The sequence below is a fragment of the Petaurus breviceps genome, unplaced genomic scaffold (genome assembly GCF_028583685.1).
Source record: "Petaurus breviceps papuanus isolate PSGF00001 unplaced genomic scaffold, PetGlider_PUasm1.0 185, whole genome shotgun sequence".
Taxonomy (NCBI): domain Eukaryota; kingdom Metazoa; phylum Chordata; class Mammalia; order Diprotodontia; family Petauridae; genus Petaurus; species Petaurus breviceps.
This window is the reverse complement of record NW_027185797.1, coordinates 36273681-36280295: the sequence shown is the minus strand read 5'-3', so window position 1 is coordinate 36280295 and position 6615 is coordinate 36273681.

Genomic DNA, 6615 nt, shown 5'->3' with positions numbered 1-6615 from the left:
TTTTAGTTGAGTCCTTTTAAAGAAAATTATTAATATGCTAATGTTATATATGTATGTGTGTGTGTCTGTATGTATGTATACCTATATTGGATTGCTTACCACCTGAGGGAGGGGACAGAGGAAGGAAAAAGAGAGGGATAAAATTTGGAACTAAACACTTTTTTTAGAAAATATTTTTAAGTGTTTTACATGTAATGAAGGGAGGAAAAAAATATTATATAAAGTTTAAAATCACGCAGAATTACAAGCTTGTCCACTTTGGGTACATTAATGATGAGGGTCTCCAGGATTTCACAAAATTTTTCTTTGTACTCATCAGGTTTCAGCATGGTGGAAGCATACACACCGATGATGTTGGTATGCAGCTTTCATGAAAGTGGCATTCAAATTTTCATGAGCTTGTTGATCACTCCATTGGGGAGGCACACAAGTTTCACAGCACTCCCAATTACTTTGGCCACCCTAGAAAAATGTGTAGCCACCTCTGACTTTGGTAAATTGACCTTCATTTGCAGCCTATTTTCACTCAGGATTTGATGCTATTTGAATGCTATATATCCTGAGGTCTCTCATAAGAACTATTCAACTTTCAAGTCTGTTGGATTTCATGTTGTCCATAAGCCTGCACACCTTCCACATACTGATCAAAACATCTTCACAAAAGCTTTGTACATTTCGTGTGTGTGTGTGTTTTTCAACTACAGGGTGGGAACCTTGCCCAACATGGTAAATGGACCAGGATTGGGCAAATTGGTAAATTTTAAAGCCATTTTTTCTAGCTCCTTCCTCATGCCAAGAGGTGAGCAATGAGTTCCTTAATAAAGGCTGCTCAGAGAGCCAGGGGATTCCCAAATCCCACAACTGCTTCAGTCCAGTGAGAAGACCATGGGCCTGGGTTGTCTTTCTGCAAGGTTGTGACTACAGCTCCCAGTGCAGCCACATCTGCTATTTCATCACTTGGCCCTCACCACAGGAATTTGAGGTAAGTTAAAGTGGTCAAATGCTATAGGTGATGTCTTTAGATTCAAGCAATTTTTGGCTTTAAGTGAGACAGAATTACACAAAATAGGTAGCCTAACTGTCTTCCAGGGTTCCTGGAGTCCAGTGAAATGCAAAAGTCAGCATCACTGGTGATGGCTCAGGATACAGAGGATTCTATTTCTGCCTCTTAAATGACACATATCATTGCTTGTTTGCCCATTGAATCCAATGTAGTTTTATACCCAATTGTTTGTGTCTTTGTCAAATTCAGACAAAAATGAGGTTACTGGGTCTGCTAGGTGGTGATTCAATAGAGCACTGGCCCTGGAGTCAGGAGGACTTGAGTTGAAATCCAGCCTCAGACACTTAACACTTACTAGCAGTGTGACCTTGGGCAAGTTACTTAACCCCATTTGCCCTGCCCTTCCCCCTTCAAAAAGCACCAAAAAATGATATTATGTTTTCCTATTCCCTCATTCATTCATCTGTCTTTATATGGTTCCTTTCATAGGCCCCAGTTATAGGAAATACCAAGTTCCCCATCCTTCTTCTTTCACTAGTATATTCCCCCTTTAGCCTTCCTTTTCCTTCACTTTTTAAACCCCTCACAATGTAATCAATACACCCAATTCCTCTTTTGTTGTTATGTATTTTGTGTCCCTCGATATTATTTGAAGATATGGAGGCTCTGAGAATTCTTTTTCCCTTCATAGATTATTAGAACGATATCATTCAGGTCCTGCCAACAGTGCAAATAAATTGACATTTCTACTCCACTCTTGTATCTGTTTTTCATAGTTTCTACTCAGCTACGATCTTTTCATTAGAACTCCTTGAAAGTCCTCCATTCTACCTCCAGGTGGTATGATCACCAAGATGACAGACTGGATATTTTCTATGAGACCCACAACCTCTCAAACCTGTCCCAAACAGAAATTATGCTCCAAGGATAAAGCAACTTCAGCCAGCTAGATGATTTAGGAAACCAAGAATCCAAAAGAAGGTTAAAGGTACCTAGGAACTGATGCTTACTGCCCCCAATATGACTCATCTCCATTGCTCTCAATGAGACAGATCATTCACACCATATTGTTTGATCTCTGGTCTTCTATATGTAGAGTTTATCTGATTTCTGTTTTGATATCTATTTGGATAAATGGATTTACTTGCTATTTCTTATTCATATTCATTGTGGAGCTGGCATCTGGTGGGAGTCCAGGCTTGGATAAATAACTTAGGGACTGAATTTTCCTGTTAAGTGAGGACAAGCAGAAGAACCATTTGTATCTAAAAATTATTTCCCCTAAACTAATCTTCTTTAAGAGAGAAGATAGGTATGACTCTATCCTAGAATGCCCTCTGTCTGAGTAGAGCAGAGGGCTAACCTCTAGCTTCAACCTCCTGCTTCCTTTTAGGAAGGGAATCAAAGTCTCCATTGAGAAGGATGGAGGAAGGTGACTAGTCTAGACATATGTATTCTTGTTTCCCTGCAAGCCACATCTAGACAGATTCATGTGGCCACAGATAACCCACATGGCAAAACAACTCAACACAATGGAGAGAGAGAGAGAGAGAGACCACATTACATAAAAAATAAGATGAGAGGGCCCCCAACTTCCTTTGACTGAATTATACTGTCTTTCAGAAATTAAGACTGTTATCGGAGATTGAAGAAAGTTGGGTCCTATTCAAGGGTGTGTAACCTTCCCTACTGACAATAAATTCCATTTCTTGCTGTTGGTCATTGTAAGGAGTGAGGGAGATAAGGTGATCAGAACCTAGAAACAGAACATAAAAGAACAAGAGGGAATAAAAAAGGCACTGCTATCATACTTAGGAATATTAGCTTTATGCAGAAATTCAGAGACTACACGGGGAGGCTGGGAACTTGAATGAAAAAGAGTGCTGATGCAAGGCCTGGGATCCCACAAGACATGTCCCAAAGCCCAAGCCAAGCCAAGGTTGCTAATGGAAGCACCCATAAAAAAGGGGTTGATTCTCCTGCCCCTTCCTGTGCCCACTCTTTAATAGCTGCACCTCTGGTCTCTTGGAGCCCAGGGAAGTTTCTCTCCTCTTTGTGTCTAATTGATGACTGGGCCATTGTCATTATTCACTAGTAATTGCAGGTGGGGAATTCTTAATCAGTAGGAATCCTTGAAGACATTCATCTAGTACTAAAATTCCCTCTTTTAGACACATCCCTTTCTCCCTTGGCAGACTAATGTCACTGGTCCTGCTTGTGACATGATAATCATGGCTCTGGAGGCAGACGGTCTCAGACAATCTAGTTTTTATAATTAGGACCTACCTGTGACATCACACAGACACATGGACACACACACATACACACATAGAAGAGGGTATATTGTGTTTGGTGCAGCCCTTTCCTCCATTCTAGAAGCAGAGATCAATCAGGTGCGTACCTTCTTATATCTCAATTTTCCATCTAGGAGCTTAGAAGTAGAAAATCCCTTCCAGGAGCCAATCAGACTGCTGTCTGGAGACAGGAAAGGAATCTTGAATAGTTATTTTTCAGGTCTTGGAATTTTTCCTTAGAATCCTAATGTATCCCTGTCTTCCTGAGAATTTTTCTCCTCTTTTATGACCTTGTCACCCCTCATAGGTGAAATTTCACATCACTTGTCTATAAACATTTTCAGTCAATTATTATCTCTTAATTCCTGTTTCAAACTCACTCATTATCTTTTCCTTAGTTTCCATAAGAACTTTATCACCATTCTCCTTCCCCCTTAAGGCAGGCAAGAGCATGCTCTCTCTTTTTCTAATCTGCCCTACCCACTAATTTAAGATATCAAATTGATTCATCTTCACATTCCCCTCTTACCTATTTTTAACCTTACACTTCTTCACAGCTACCTCTTGCTTTTCCTTCTCCAGTCTTCACCAAGTCCTTACCCTTCAAGCCTCTTTCACCCATTGATATTCTCCCTAACCCTCTTTCATCTGGCTTCTCTTACAGCCATCTTTCACAGAATCTAGAAGTAGGAACAAATAAGAGGCTTTTGCTTTGGTTGATAATAAGTTCCATTCCCCACCACAACTCATTTGGTATCTTCACAAGCTTCTCCACACCCTCAAATATGTTTTTCATCCTCGCAGACTTCATTTATATAGAATTGGTTTTTCCATCTTTTTCGCCATTTTTTCTTTGTGTCATTTTCACATCTTCTAAAAGCATATGCTAAAATCCAAATCCAAAATATATTGGCTCCACTGTTTTGATGAGGTAAAGTATTACTTATAAAAACATTTACAGATCTCTTCTGTTTTTTGCCTATTTTTGTCCTTCCAGTTTCAACCTTCAATGTTCTTGGTATGATGATGTTTACTGGGGTTGTTTGACAGACTAACATTAAAATTCTTTATTTGATCTTTATGAGACAACACTGCTTATAATTTTTGAGCATATTTGTCAACAAATAAGTAAATATCATAAAAGGCTATGTCTCTGTTCTGTGATGAATCATATACTGACAAGTGATACCTTTAAGCTCCCTCTGTCTTCCTGTCATGATCATTTATTCACAACTAAAAATTGTGTACAACAATTGCTATAAATAGAGTCAAGTTTTATTTAATCCATTTCCAATTTTTTTGTCATTAAGGTAAACTTAGAGAACTAGGTGGCATGGTGGATTAGAGCACTGGGCCTAGAGTCAGGAAGACCTGAGTTCAAATCCAGTCTTAGACACTTTCTTCCTAGCTGTGTAACTCTGAGCAAATCACTTAACCTATTTGCCTCAGTTTCCTCATCTATAAAATGATGATAACAATAGCACCTCCCACCAGAGTGGTTGTGGAGATCCAATAAGATAATTGTAAATGCTCCATATGTAGTAAGCACTACATAAATGTCCGCTATAATTATTATCATTCTATTTTTTCATAATTATTTTAGTGGTTGATCTTCTCTCAAAATGTAGAATTATTTAGTGTGTGAATTTTTTTAGTGTGAATTTTTTGTTTGTCCATTGATAAATCTGCTCCTTATTGTCTATATGTTCTTGGACACTCACTTAACCTTCTTCAGTCTCATTTTCCATTCTTCAGAAATAAAGGGACTGAACTAAATGAGAGCATATGATTTAGTTTTAGCTCCTACTCTATTTATATTATGTAATCTCAATGAGGTCCTTACTGTAGCAAGACAATTCCTTTCATACTTTGCTAGTTGACTCACTTTCCTACTCCCTGAAGAGGTATTTCCAAAACTTGTCATCCCACCTCAAACGTCCCATAACTCCCCTTCCCCTCCTCTTTCAGATGAGAACTTTGCCTCATTTTTTTTATTGAAAAAGAAACCATTATCCAAAAGTTTTTTCTTACCTTCTCTTTTTAATCTCAGTCCACTCAGATGCCTTCCATTTTTATCTTCTCTTTTGTTCATCTCACATTAAGAGGTGGTCCCTCTTCTTGTGAAGGCAAACATCTCTACATTCACAAGAAGTCCCATTTTCTCCTACCTTTCTTTTTTTTTCTTTTTCTTTTTTTTTTTAAAGCAATTAGGGTTAAGTAACTTGCTCAAGGTTACACGGCCAGTTATTTCTGGGTGTGGTGCTGAGTATCAGAGCCCGGGATTCGATCTCCAGGTCATCCCGACACTGGGGCTGGTGATCTTACTCGCTGAGCCACGTGGCCGCCCCTTTATCCTACCTTTCTAGCAGATTATTCCCTCTATCATCCCTACTCTCTCACTTAAGTTCAATCTCTCCTTATGTTCTGGCTGCTTCCCTAGTGCCCACAAACATGCTCTCCTATTCCATGTGAAAACAATCGAACAAACAGAAGACATCGGCAATGCAACAGCAGCAACAGCAAAAATAAGAAAACCTCACTTAATCTACTCATTCCTGTTAGGTCTCATTCCTTGTCTCTCCTATTTTTTGCTAACCACTATAATAAGGTTATCTATAATAGGTCTCTCTCTCTTCTTAACTCTCTATACTTTGGCTTCTAATCGTGTTGTTCAACTGAATCTGCTCTCTCCAAAGTTGCTAACAGCTCAGTTACCATATTGGATCAACTTTTCTCAATTCTTATGGATATCTCTACAAACTTTTACATGGTAGATGATTTTCTCCTTATATTTTCATGACTCTTTCTCTCCTGTTTGCCCTCCTACATACCTACTCTATCTCATTCTCTTTAGCTGAATCTCCACTCAGCCCTTGCATGCTACACGTTGGTGTCCCACAAGTCTCTCTCTTGGACTCCCTTTTATCCCTGTATTATTTGTCATTGGTGATCTTATCCACTCTTACAGATTATATACTGCCAATGATCCACAAAGCTATATATGCAGTCTTATCTTCTCTGACAACTTCTGAACATTTTGGAGTGGATGCCATGTTGACCTCTTAAATGTAATACGTGCAAAACTGAACCCATTTTCTTTCTCTAATATATCCCTCTTCCTAATTTCCCTTTTATTTTTGAGGGTATCAACATCTTTGTAGCCACACAGGCTCACAAGTTAGGTTTCATCCTTTATAGCTATACTCTGTCCCCCCACCCATATCTACACTTTATCAAGATCAGTTGAATTTACCTCTATGACAACTGTCCCATACAATCTCTTCATTCTTCTAATAAGGCCACCAATCTGGTGCAGGA